This window comes from Gavialis gangeticus, unplaced genomic scaffold (genome assembly GCF_001723915.1).
Source record: "Gavialis gangeticus isolate Ggan-Ray unplaced genomic scaffold, GavGan_comp1, whole genome shotgun sequence".
Classification (NCBI taxonomy): domain Eukaryota; kingdom Metazoa; phylum Chordata; order Crocodylia; family Gavialidae; genus Gavialis; species Gavialis gangeticus.
In genome coordinates, this window is record NW_017729017.1 from 9,136,569 (window position 1) to 9,151,421 (window position 14,853).

At 41.4% G+C, this 14,853-nt stretch overlaps 1 protein-coding gene across 1 annotated transcript in view; it reads right to left on the bottom strand.

Annotated features, from left to right (window-relative positions):
* RALY (RALY heterogeneous nuclear ribonucleoprotein) overlaps nucleotides 1–14,853 on the bottom strand; it is a 591,199-nt gene that overhangs the window by 349,957 nt on the left and 226,389 nt on the right. The window contains exon 2 of the mRNA XM_019513099.1: nucleotides 12,830–12,921. The gene's annotated coding sequence lies outside the window, so the exon portion shown is untranslated. The remainder of the gene's footprint in view (nucleotides 1–12,829; nucleotides 12,922–14,853) is intronic.

A 14,853-nucleotide genomic window follows, 5' to 3' on the forward strand; every position in this document is an offset into this window, starting at 1 on the left:
CCCCTGCACTTCAAAATGGTGGTGGGGGTGCTTTATCTAAAGCTTGTTGAATGACCTTTGGATAAAGCACTCCCGGCACCATTTGAAATACGGGGATGTTAATACACAAGACACGGAGGCTAGCTGGAGCACAGTAATTACTATGCACCAGCAGGCTCGATTAATAGAGTCCGCCCTGATGCACTGTAATTACAGTGCATCGGAGCAGCCTCCCCGCTCATGCATTGCTTTTAACTGGACAAGCACAGTTCTCTTCTAAGTAAATTAGCAGCCTAAGGAAATCATCCACTTCATTGTCTACGAACAAAGCAGGTCTGGTGTTGTGTCTTATTGTGTTTTCCTTGCACTGTCCCTTGAAGGCCAAAGCCCTCATGTTCAGCACTGCAGGATTCAGTTTGCTTGTGGCAGTTTTGCAGCACTGGGGACTCCATGTTCTCTGCCATGAGGAGCCAAAGGCATCCTTGGTTCCTCTCCGTCCACAGGACTGGACGGGGTCAAGTCAGAGGCAGAGCAAGTAAAAGTTCTGCATACATAGACTGAGGGCAACTGTTAAGATCTCCCCTGGATATGATTCCAGAGAGTTATAATAATAAATGACTGTTAGGTCAACACAGCAGTGTCCAGAGTGTTGTTGCTGAACTCACAAGGTATCACCTTGTTTGTTGGCTGATTCTTTTTAGTTCAGGACTGTAGGCAATTCTTGGATGAGGACTCCCTGCAAAGGATGGTAATTGTGTCTTTGCATGTCCTTATTTTAGGTCATGGGTGCTCAACACGCAGCCTGCGGGCCAGATCCAACCCATGGAGTCATATCATCAGGTCCACAGAGCTCCGTACAACTTGGAAAATTGGGTAGGGGGAAAGTGGTGGCAGTGTTAATTGCTGCTTCACAGCTGCCATATTTCTAAGGCCATGGGTGGACAGTGTGGCCCTGCACACAAGATTGGATGGCCATGGCATAGGGCCTGTTCCTGGTGTGTGGGGCTAGGGCAGTGCACAGCCCAGTCCAGGAGGCACAAAGCAGGGTCTGGTGGTGTGGGGACCAATCTAGGCAGCACAGGGCAGGATATGGGTTGCACAGGTCTGGATCTGGGAGGTGCAAAGTGGGATCCAGGTGCATGGGGCTTGATCCAGGCAGGGTAAGGCAGCATAAGGCTGAATTTAGGTGCACAGGGCATGATGCTGTGTGGGATCCACCCTGTAGACCTGCCAAAATGTTGATCATCACTGTTTAAATAATAGTCATGGGATTTTCAGCTTCTAAGTACAGTTTCTTATTCTTCACATTCTACAATGCAAAATTCTCTCAAGTGCCTTGTTAGAGGGACCCAAGTGGTTCAATTATTCACAAACCTCTATCACCCACTCGTACAAGTACAGTCTTCAGTATGTGTGACTGCATAGGGGGGCCATTTCAGTTTTGCAGGATGAAGCAAACTGAGATCTAACAGTAAATAAAGATGCATTCCTTAGATTGCTAAAGATACAAGCATCAGAATTAGGACTGAACCTTGAGGCACGGATAAGTGTATGGACAGACAGACAGACATCATTTACTCTGTACCCTCTGCCTCCTTGAGCTAGCTTGCTGACAGGCTTGCTGAAAACTATGCATATCCACTCAGAGCTCTACCTAACAAGCCATGTTCTTTGTAAAATACCTCAGCACCTGAAGCCCCACTTTAGTTTTTGCTTACACATTATTTGAAGTCAAAGGCCTACCTGAGCATAGATGGTCCTGGGTAAAGTATGTACAGAGATAATGCAACTGGTATCACATCTGACTTCTAAGCCCAAATGATGATGTCTGTCTGTCTATCTGTGTATATACAGATAGATAGATAGATAGATAGATAGATAGAACAAAGCCTCCTCCCCTTGACCTGGCTGTGTGTGTGTGTGTATGTGTATATATATAGAGAGAGAGAGGCTTTGTTCTATCATCTATCTATATGTACATATGTATATACGTATGTGTATGTATGTGCATATATGTATAGATAGAACAAAGCCTATAAATATATATACACCCTAATTTATTAAGTAAATAAAGTAAAACAAAGAATGAATTTGGAACTCTGCAAATGTGCATGTTCCTTATAAAAGCATGAACAGGCCAGGTTCTGAGTCTATGTTTAAAGTAGGATAATGTACATGACAAGAAGTGAGTTTAAATGGCTAAACTTTTGAAAAAGACACTGTGGTTGCATCCACACATGTTATTAACATGTAAAAATGAACTCCAGCACATGCCATGCCATGCCCATTTATTGGTCCTGGGTATGCTATTTGAATGTCCATCCAGGATGTTGAGCCAGATTGGAGCAGTCCCAACATTTACTGGAGGACATTACCGCAGAGCTAATTAAACTACTCTGCAGTAAACCTCTCATGTAGACATGCCCAATAAGAGTTAGTTTCACTCTTACAAAAATCAACTTTACTGACAAATTACTTTCATCAGTCTTCACAACAGCCCCGAACTTCACCCAGTATTTTTCACTATGGCTATTTCCTTCTTCACTTTGATTTATATATTGTTATGCTGATATTTTTAAGGATGGATGACACAATTCCAATAAATAAAGCTAATATCTAACAATTCAATGGCATCTTCCATTTGATTATTTCAAAGCTTTCTGCAAATGTGATTTAATTCTCTCTCTCTGTGTGCCTTCTCTTTCAACTTGATCTTGACAAATGCTTGTGCTTGAACACCACCTGCTTTTCAAGACTCTTACCATGATGACTTGAGTGGCTAGAAAATTTCCCATCAGCTATGGTACAGTGAAGGGCACAGAGCAAATTTTTACTTGATGTTCATCCATCTCACTCCCTTCTTCTGTACTTCAGAAAACATCACAACAGCAGGGAGGGCTTAAATCAACTTATCACTCCTAGAAGATGAAATCTAGATCTGAATTTTACAAATTGCCCCTCTTGTATTTAAAATGAATTAAGCCAAGAGCCAGGTGAAACCTGTTCCAAATAATGGAGGTCTTCAAATCTGTATCCAAATTGTGCTGGAAGAATCAACACATCTTTCTATGATGGAATCAAAACTTCCTTGGATCCCAAATCTTTCTAGAAATATCTAAGTATGGTCAGAAATTTTTCATGTTTTCTTTTCCTATTGGAAAATCTGGCTAATCAAAACTTTGAAACTTTTCATATGAATGTATCAATTTGGGTAAAATTGTCATTGAGAGAGGATTTTCAGGTCCTTGCAGAATTTCTGGTCAAAGCCAAAAAGGGTTAAAAAGACTAGCACAGCCAGTAGGCCAGTGGTTACTGCACTCACTTGCAAAGTATGAAATTGAGGTTTGAGTCCATACTTTGCCTGATTCAGAGCAAGTACTTAGGCCTAGGTCTCTAACATCCCATGTGAGTCCCCTAACCATTGGGTTGAGGAGTGTAAGGAAGTGCACTTATCAGAAAAACAACAGAGAAAGAGAACTTGTCTCAAAATAGATTATCGAAACTAGTTATTGTATTGTGTGATGCTTATTGTTACATAACACTGACCTGTCAGAACAGAGAGGATGAAGGAAACAGACACTGTCAGTCTTCATGACCCTGAGCAACCACCAAACACCACGCTGCACAAGGAATAAAATGAACTAAAAAAATGGCCTGAGTGGAATGGAACAGTTCCCACTAGATGTGAAGTACTGGAAATATGCAGAACAGATGGAAATGATTTAAAGAGCACTTCACCCTGGATCTGCAAGCAAGGGGCATGAGCAAAAGGGAAGACAGTCAGAAAGCAGTTTTATTGTTGTCAACAGCTCTTTCTGAAGCACTAGATGTTTGTACTAGTTTTCAGTTCGCTCAGCCAGTGCAGGTGTAGTATAAATCTGAATTATGGAAATTTAAGGAATACTGCACTCCATGTAAAAACAAATGAAAATATCAGGAATGTGTTTTAAACAGAAAGTAAAATAAGGTGAGACTACAGACAAGTTTATGAATGTTCTGAGGCTAAGCAGCCCAATCTTGCAAGGTCTGGGAGAGAAGGGATGGGAGAGAGGGGCTACAAGATTAACTGAGTCCATGGTAAGGGTCCAGATCAGGATTGGGATCTGGGACAAAAGCACTCAGAGAGACTACTGGAAGGTCCATTATTAACTTTTGGCTAAACAATTAGAAATTCCACACTAATTCACTCAGTCTAGAATGAAATCTGTAGAAGGTAGATAGTACCCTGGCACTATGGACATGATAGAAAATCTAAAATACTTTAAGGAAAGGCACCTTAGGCATATAGAAGACTGAAGCTGTAGTCCATAAAAAAACAGCACAAGCCAAGAAAGTCCTTGGCCTCTGGAAAACAAAGCAACAATTTATGTCACTTCAAAATCGTATCTGAGTACCAACAGAGCATGTCCAGTGAGGACAATGAGGATAATAACAGCCACGTTCTTTCAGAGGACTTTTTCTGAGGAGCAATTGACTGCAATGAAGCAGTAGGGGAATGGACTATCAACCTGAAACAGAAATAAGCATTTAATTTTAAGTTGGGTATAAGTGTACAAGGACCTTGGGGACCAGAAACAGTGACATTGGTACTGAAAGGTAAAGGTAAAAGAATTAAAGGGTAAAACTTAGGGCTTGCAGTAGAATATGTGAACCAGATGTATAGCTAAATAATAAAGAGGAAAATATACATTTTGCAGTACAGTCAGGTGGAAAAAGTACCTGTAATTGAGTTAAAAACATGTCAAAATTGTTGTCCCTTTGAGCAGATACACTTACTGGAGGGGTAGGGAACCAATATAATTGAGAAAGGTTTTGAAGATGTCTTCCAGGGGTTAAGTTTTCATCAGAGGTTATAATAAAGCTAAAAGAGCCCAATTTCTAGGAAAGTTCCTTTCACTCTATAGCAGTGGCTAAAATAGGTGACAAAAGACAGAACCCTTTGCCTATACACAGACAACAAAAAAACCTGAAATACATATGTTGTATATTATACAGCTTATAAATGCTGCAAACAATTGGCTTCCTGGTGCAAAGCAGGAATAAATTCATAAACACCCCTTGGGGGAATTTTTTTTTTTTTTTGCCTTAGATTACTGCTTCTATTTTCCTGAGATAGCCTTACCAAGAGATGCTGCAACTAAACAGGTGATCGAATATATAAAATCCCATTTCTGCTAGTTCTGGTATACATGACATAGTATCCTCTGATAATGGGTCATAGTTTAGTGGGCAAAATTTTAAGTGGTTTACAGTGAAGTAGAGATTTAGGCATATTTTTGTTAGTTCCTGTTATCCTCAATTCAACAAGCTGATGGAAAACAATGTCAAAATAATAAAGCGCTAACAAAAAAGGCTGCGGGGTAGGACTCTGATCCATATTTAGCATTGTTAAATCACAGGACAGCACCAATGAAACATGGGTTGTCACCTGGTGACATTTTGTTCAGCAGAAAACTGAAAACCTGTCTGCCTGAGCTGTGAGAAAATGATTTCAGTCACTGGGGACTTGTGGATGTATAAAGAGACAGATAAGGCCAAACAAAAGCACCATGTGATCTGGAGTTCTGGGAGCTGCTAATACACTGTGATAATGACATTGTGTTTCTGTGTAAAAGAAAGCCATAGTCACAACAGGAGTGGTATCACAGGAGGTAGCCCTGCACTGTAGCAGGTTGTCACTCCAGGCAGACCTGTACTACGGAGGAAGAACTGACACGTATTTCATATCCCTGAAAGAGGGGAAGTAAAGGGTATTGAGTCAGCCTTTTTGCCTTAGAAGGGCTTAGACAAGCAACAACCATAGCAGAGTGAGGTGGCTGAATCCCAGGATTTTACACAACCAGAAATAATGGACTGACTTGCTGCCTGACAACAGAGGTGCTGACGGCCTTGGAGGAACCCTTAGGTCCACACAACACTACAGGTCATCTTAGTGACTATCTAAGTATTTAATTAGTAGGGTCTTTATGTGTGTATGACTGGGGAAGAAAAATTAAAGGAACCGAGCTTTTAAAAATTTCCAGCAAGAGGCAATTGAAACCAGTTGTTCTGTTATAAGACTCATGCTAAGCAAAGCCTAACAGATCTTAGCCACTGAATGAAATAGACCTAAATCAGTCTTGTTGGCTCTGTCTGAGCGGTGAATTACAGTCTTTCTCTGTGGTCCAATGAATAGTTAATTCTGTATACAAAGTGGAACTGCTCCAATAGACTACACTGACCATGCCCTACCTATGAAGTGACTGATGGTAAAGATCACTCCATCTGAGCAGGGAACTAAACCTCCATTCCCAAAGCAAAGGTGTGGGAAATGTTCCCTGAACACTGAATTACTGGGGTCTGGGATGGACAGTTTGTCTCTCATTTTCTCTCTCTCATGTTTTTGAATGTTTTTGCATTCATCCCATTCAAGGTGGAAAAATATTTTGAAAATTAAAAAAATGTCAAGACAGGGAACCTATGTACTGTCTTCTCTAGTCCTAGCCTTTCTAACTTCCAACAGCCTGTAGGTAGGTAGTCAGTGTCCTGTCAGTTTGCATGAACCAATACAAGTGTGTTCTTCCCCACATCAATGCTGTATAGTAATAGAATAGGTTCAGAAATAATTTTGAACCAACTGCAGGGCATGTAGATCTTGACCATGCACTCACTGATGTCAATGGTGAAGCTTGTATTGACTTTAATGATGCAGGATCAGGGACCTAGAGCATTAAGTGCTCTAAGAATCATATATTTAAATTAAATGAAAGATAGAAAAGAGAGCCAATGTCTGAATTCTAGCAAAGCACTGAATGTCAGGGGTTGTGGAAACTGCATTGCCCGGTGAGCAATTCTGGGAGACAGTGAGACTAGTAGAGACTAGTCCCTCTCTGCTTCCTCCCTGGTCCTGGAAGGGGTAGTAATTTACTACTGGACATACCAGTATTAGAGCATAATTATCCTTGAGTTGACTGAGATACTGCAGTCAGCAATAAGGGATAGGAGTGGAGACCTGCCTCCATTCCCAGCTCCCACTCATTGATTTTCTGTGGGAAAGAAACACAAAGTTGTGCAGCCCCACTTAGGCCTGCACACCTAGACCCAAGACCTAAGTAGACGTCCTCAACATTAGAGCTGCGTGGGAACCAGAGTTCCCACTTCTGTCTTCACACTTCTCTAAAAATGTCAAAACAGAACATTTTGATTTTTTTTTTGTTTTTCAAATGAAATTTTGTTCCCAGAGAAAGGTTTGGTTTATTTGAAACAGCATTTTCTGGCAGAAAAAACATCCCATTAGAAAACTTTTGGCAGTTCTACTAAGGTAATAAAAGGGAAGAAGAGCACTTTTCTTTGCATGTGGATGTATCATACACATCACAATATATCTAAACACTGGTGACAAATTTCCAATATTAATCCTGTTCTTGTTTCTCATGATGTCAGGTCAGACAAAGGTAGGGAAAAGTAAAAAGAATTCCTTGCTAATTGTTCCACAACCTGAATCACACTTCCTCAACTCCAAAAATATCTAAAGGAAATACTGGGCTTGATGGGAGATGCTAAATGCGCAGTCGCCTAATAATACTGCACAGTAATGTGTCATGACAGAAACAGTGCTAATATGCTACTGTGCAGTATTATTAAGCTGCTGCTGAAGAGCATTACTAAAAATGTATGCACCAGTGCTACTATTCAGTAACACTAGGTACTGCACATTGATTTAGTACTTGGTTATACAAGTACTAAACTGAATCGGGTGTAACTAAGGCGCATTAATGAACATGTAGACACATCCACTGAGAGAGAAACATTAATTTTCACCATCTCTAAAGGCATGTTTGTAAGCTTTGGAAACAGCATCTTACCTTTGGACATTGGAAAATCAAAGATCCAGAAATCTCTCTGAGAGAGACTCTGACCTCAGTGACAAAACATGGATATGTACAGGATATCATTTCCAAAAGGACTCATTGCCATTGAATTCAGTCTGCTTCCCTGACTGCCCTCAGAACTGATGTTATCCAGATTCAGATTTTCCATACCCTCTCACTTGACAGAATTATCTACACTTAGAATTATGTCTTTTGAATGTGTGTGGGAAGTTTGGGACTAGAAAATATAAATTATGAGAGATGACAGGGAAACAGAAGATGGGTCAGAAATATATTATTGCCAGGAATATTTCTAAACACTGCTCATGCTATTATTTCATACAAAATCTTGCCATACTCATCCTGAGCCTAGCACCAAAACAACACTGCAAAGCAGTCAGGTTTCCAAGTTAATCTATAAAAAGGATCAGAAACGGGGTCACCACTGCCCCAGTACACGAAGAGTGCTCATGTGCTGAATCTACTTATCCTCACAATCACCTTAGGCATGGAAGCATTAGTTGCTTTATTTTATAGATGCAGAATTGTGTCAGACTTTAAGGTGACACTGGAAGTTTTGTGGCAAGGTAGGGAGTTCATCCCAGGTCTCTCTTTATGCCAGTCCTCTCTAGGAGGGACCATTGCCTCTGTGCTTGTACAGAATTCACCACAAAAGGCTACCTTTGGGACTGGAGTGTCTGCTCCTGGCATAATATAAAAGTACTGTTGCTATGAAGTCTCTGCAGTGACTCTGCAGAATATTACTGTGGACACAGCAGGACTTTATCATGTTTTCCCCTTTTGCCTTTAAGAAAATGTTGTAAGGGCTATTTTGATTTTTTTTAGTATGCTCTTGAATATACTGTGCAATATGTGAAAGTCACTTTATTGCCATGAATGTCCCCATTTCACAAATAGAAGGGCACAAGGAGATCAAATGTTTTGCCCAAAACCATACAGTGAAAAAGATGGCTAAGCCAGTGACAGACCCTAGAACCTCTGACTCTCAGCATCCTGCTGTAACAACTTGACAATTTCCTTTCATTTTGCGCAATTCCTCCCTACTAACCTAAGTTTTCCAAGAGATATCATAATATCAGGCAATGTCAATTGATTACCATTAAATAGGAGGTAAATCCAAACATATTAATTAGGTTCCTTTTTAAGGTCTTGCAAAAACATGTGTAAAATCAATACCTCAAAATCTAGTTTCTACATTGCAAAATCACATGCACCTATCAAAGCCACTTTAGGAGGAAATGGAAAATATGGCAGAAGCCAGTGCCCAACTTAGCTGTTGTTACATGGCATAGATGGAGAATGCCTGCAGGCAGCTAGATGGCCAGGGTATAAAGTACTTGCGCACTCCTGTTGAAAAGTTAATGTTGTGCAGTGTGTGTTATAAATAACACTGATGGCCCAGGAGTCAATACAAAGCTAAATTCACTCTCAAGGCTTTGCTCAGTGCTTCTATTCCTAAAGTGCTGAAGTTGTTTTCTCCTGGTTTATGACATCATTGGAGCCCCCAGAGTGAATTACAGCTTTGTAGTCACTCCAATACATCTATTATCCTACTGCACATTCCTTTCCTTGACAAAGATCTCAGAGGCACAGAAGGGTAATTCAGCCATTCTGTTAAGCTTTTCTTGACTCCGTCACACAACTCTATTAACTCTTATTCTTAAATCATGTTACCTCAACCACCAGCCTTACTATGTTCATTAACTGAAACATCTCAATGTCAATTGCAGACAGGAGTCTGCTCAGAACCTTGACATCGGTAACTTTTTTTCTCAGTGTCTTTTTTAAATAAGGAAATGTGTTACATCCCTTCCTTCCTCTGCCTGTATGGCTGATAAGAAGGTCACTGGCAGGCCACAGCTTAAGGTGCTATGGAGTGATGTACTAATCCTGAAAGGACAGGAAGAGCCCTGGCTGATAAATGACCTGAACAAGTGATTAAAGTCTGAATTAATTTGAGATTAGACACCATGATTGAGCTCACAGACAATAGTGGCTTCTAAGAGGGCAAACATGCTGCTTTATTCATCCAGACTCAACTAAGAAATCTAAGTTCTTAATAGTGCCCATAGCCCTAACCAATGGGCACTTTCATGACCCTTCCTGGATTGTTAGGCTAATGGTCTCATCTAAATTACCAGAATGATTGGCATTCTTAGCTACCTTTCTGGATCACCAAAGTGATAGGTATTTTCATCTGCTTTTGTGGGTTGCCAAAATGAAAAGCATTTTCATTGTGCTTTCTGTAATGCCAGAAAATTGGTAGTTTCATTACCTTTTCACTATTACCATAATAATCGTATTTTCACAAGCCTCAACAAAATCAACTTTTATAAACTCTGAAATAAAAAGAGAGGGATAGTGCTCTGCAGTAGAAGATGTGACATTCTGCCAGAAGAGTTCAGGAGCCAGGAGACCCCTGGGCACTAAGCACTTCCCCAGTTCCAAGCTCTATTGTGTTTAGGTCCCTATAGTTTTGTTCACAGTCAATGAATGACAAAAGCCACGCAACTCAGTTATGATGCTCAGGAGTGTTGGGACATAGAAGATACTAGATATTGTGTATGAAGATGATGTTCCAGAGATGAGGTTATTTAATGCACATTTAGACTAAAGTTAAATTGGAAACAAACAATTGCTGATAGTATTATTTCATACTGCTGAATCCTTTTCCAATTGTTTAACTAAAGCCTAAAGCAGGGGCTTTGAACCTTTTTTTGGTTGGTGTACCCCTACCAGCTGGTCAAGAAGCAGGAAGTCCCCCTGCCAATTGACGAGCGGGGGGGAGGAGAGGGGGCATCTTCCAGCAGCTGATCAATGAGTGGGGTGGGAGGGGGTTTCCTGTGTGCAGTGGCAAAACCAGAAGCACCAGTGACAAAACTGGAAGTGCCACCGGAGAAACCGGAAGTGCCCCCGCTTCTCCATGCTACTGCTGCATACCCCCTGGGGCCTTCCCAAGTATCCCCAGGGGTACATGTACCCTTGGTTGGCAACCCCTGGCCTAAAGTATGAGATTAAACCACAGTACTTCTTTCATTCATTAAAAAGTGAGTCTTTTGTTATGTCATTTGCTTAATATAGCTACTTAATAGAACTTTTCAGTTTTACTTTTTTCTCGTCATTTTCACTAGTATGAAAAATTTTATTAATTTAGTAGTAGAAACTGGATTTTGCTAAATTATAAACAGATCCAACATTTGCAATTAATTTCATTTATTCTTTCAGGTTTGAAAAAAATTCCATGGCTTTCTCTCAGTTATTTTTCAGTTTCATGAGCCTTTGCACTTCTGGATAAATGCAAGAGCATGAAGTCCTTGAGAAGCATCTGAAATGTTCTGTTCTTACCTGATGGAACATCTGGAGTTTTTGAGGTACATACATCAACAATATAAGTCTTATCCATGCAATGAGAGGTTCATCTCTGTCTTCAGAGTTCAAAAGTGAAACCTCTTGCACAATATACAACTAGAACGAATGCTTTATACTACTATTATAAACCTAATGGAATTTGAAAATGACCTGCTTCTACCCTTTTGTTAAGGAACTTGTCACTGCTAGGGAAAGGCCATAGCTGGAAAAGTTACACTGCCTCTATACTAACATAATCACAGAATTACAATCCAAGTTAAATTCAGAAGTTATTCTTTAGTCAGGCACAACTCCAAGTGGATGAAATCCTGGCATCCCTTCTCAGTTTTCACTCTGCTTCTTGCTAAACCAAAACTCCAACTGAAGGCAAAAAGAGTTTGCCCAACACAGGACTGACCTGGATTGACCCTGGCCAAGGGCAGCTTTACTAACTAAGGTATGAGTAAGTACTGAAGAAGCACTTGCACATTTTGCCTTTGTTTTCTCACAGTGATGAAGCCAGACCAGGCTTTTTTGACAGGTAAGATGCATGTTCCCTAGAGAGTTAGACCAAGGCCTTACTTAGGCACTGTCCCTAATCCTTCTTCTGTCCACTCATTACATGTTCTCACTCTACTTATGTGGTACTTGCATCTCAGGCTAGCTGTCCCAACTGTGGGATGGGTTCTATTTCCACTTGGCTGAAAACCTGTCCACTGTGCAGTGGGGATGCAAGCTAATCACTGAAATGCTAATTGTCCTCCACTGCTTTCCAACAGTTCCTCTCATGCTGAGAAGGACAGACAAATTCTGAATTTCACTGGGAAAAAATTGTAGAGCAGATCAACTTATTCCAGCACAGAGCACCATGGGATGTGCCCTAGAAGTTCTAGGGGCGCACACAAAATAGTGATCACCAGTGAGGATGCATTAACTCAGGGCTCTGTAGTGAGCTAGGCTCATCCTTGATTGCTAATCACCATGAAGGCATACCTTCATTACTGTCTTTACCTCAATCATTGTCCTGAAAATGCCTTTTCTGGTGACAATAATTGATTACCTTCCTAATGCAAAGGACTCCATTGTGTCTTTAAGATGCTTCCTTACTTGGAAGCAAGGTGGAACAGTATTACACCAATGTGAGCTCTAGGAGGCACAGTGTTTCCAGCTAGCATATATCTGCTAATGTTCCAGGAAATACCAGAGTAGTGCGGTCCTGCTACCACCATTTGAGAAGATGCATCTTCTCCCAGATGTGCCTTGCTCTACTAGACAGTGTGAAGAAAGCAGTAAGCCACAGATCAACCCCATGCACCCTTTCTTGGAACAATGCCAGCCCTACAGCACCCATGCATTCCCTGAACAGAAGTATTTCCATTGTGTCTATTCTTTGGACCCTCCGTTGTATTGTGCACTGTACACATCATAATAATGCCATAGTCGTAAAGTAAGCAAAAACCTTGGGGAAGTTTATGTATACACATCAGAAATCTATAAACATAGTTTAAAACTCCCACTGTGTAATCCATTGCATTTCCCCAGAAATATGGCAACATGAGAATATATATATATATTCCTGGACTCCATTCAGTTTATTGAAGCCTTGCTTTAAGATATGATCAGGTACTTACCGAGAATGGTGTTTGGCACTTGGGGTCTGTCAATCCTTCCTGTTACTGTTCTGAGGGCAGGTACTTTACTACTTGATGGACTTGGCTCCAACCTACCAAAATCAAAAGACAGAAATTGCTGCGAGTTGCGGTAAGTAGGTAAGACAATATATTCTAATCCTCAATTCATAGGAGTGGACATATTCTGCATAGGAAATAAATGTATCGATGTCTGCACCTTGTTAGGTTGTCCGCAGGAATCAAACACAGGAGACTGGGATCTAAAAATCATGAGGTGCTATAGTCTGAGAGATCAGCTTATAGCAGAGGAGGATACAGATTCACTTTGAGCATGCCTACATCATTCAGCCATGACTTCAGGACTGAGGCACTATGGTTAGGGGTATACCTAACTCGAGGAGGCAGCCAGCCAATTTCACAGGTAGATGCTGGGGCCAGCTACCATTTTCACAGGCTGTGTGTGGGGAGCCTCCCACATGCCTCTGATTGACTTAGGGGCCCCACTGGCCCCTCCCCTTGCCACTGATTGGTTGTGAGGGCTGTCCATCACATATCCCCACCCATTGTCACCAATTGTTTTACTTTGGGGGGCGGGGCTGCACAACAGTCAGCGCTCTCAGCCAATAAGCAGCAAGGAGTGGGGCCAGAACCCATCTTGCTGACAGACCTTTGTTGTGGCAATTTTTCATGCTAGCGGCTTGCCTCCTCCCTTGTCCCACAGTGGGCTGCATGGCCAGGCCACAGTGTCATGAAGACTGCTGCCTTCTTCTGGGGAGCCAGCATTTTATTTTCAGTGAGGGGGATTTTTTTGGGGTTTTTTTATTTTTTCAGTGAGCCTGTTGAAATCATGGAGAATGCCCCATTTTGTGGTTTCCACAAAAAATCATGCAATCGTGAATTCCGTAGTCCCTAACTATGGTCGGTTTGTACATATCACCTCCCAAAACAAAAAGTATTATAGCCACTTCAGTGCTACATAAAGAGGCATAACTTATTAGAAAGGCAAGAATTCTTGTGGGTGATAGTTTTTATTGGACCGTATGATTGGTACAGACATAGGCAAGCTTTCAGTTACCATAGTACCCTTCCTCAGGCTTCTGTGACAGAAGCAGACACAGCTGAGCTAAATACTAGATGGAACAAAAGCTTGTTAAGTTGGGTAATTATTACCTGTGAATTGCAGGGGTTAGCAAGTATCAGGAAGATTATAATGTACCGTGAAGTCATTGTTTATCTTAAGTCCCTGATGCTCATTGTCCAATAGGCCGATGAATATCTGTTCCTGTGCTTCTCTTGTAAAGGCATCAGAGATAATTCTTTTGAGCACTAGAACTGTGAGATCAGAGAGGGAGTGATTTTTTGGTGAAAAATGTTTTACCTGTGTTATAGTGCGTCTGTGCTTTGTCTTTTTACAGCCATTATTCATTCCGGGGCATAGTTGTTTTGTCTGATTTCACCCATGTAGGTTCCATGAGGGCATATAGTGCACTAAATGAGGTATACCACATTTTAAGATAAATGCATGTATGATCTGTAGATTTTGATGGCTTTGTTGAGGGAAATTTTGATCAGACTCCTGGGAAGAGACGGCATCTACCTCATACAGAGAGGTAAGCCAGGGTGTCCGATCTTCTAGATAGTGCTTTAAATTAAGATTGCTGGGGGAAGGGGAAACACTGACTGAAGCTTGCCCAGGGACCGACGTACAAGAAAGCCCCATAGATAGGGACACTAGGAGAGCCACTCTTGTGGGAGCTGAGGGAACAGTTCTCCTTCAGCATGACAAGAAGCCAAGGGTCTCAATAGGAGGCCTCAGGTGCCTGTACACTAATGCCAAAAGCATGGGGAACAAGCAGGAGGAGCTAGTCCTCCTGCTTTCTGGTGGGCATTATGACCTAGTAGGGATTATGAAGAACTGGTGGGACTCCTCACATGACTGGAGCATAGCCAAGGAGGGCTACACCCTGCATAGAAGGGACTGGATAGGGAAGAAAATTGGAGGTGTAGAGGTGTAGCTCTCTATG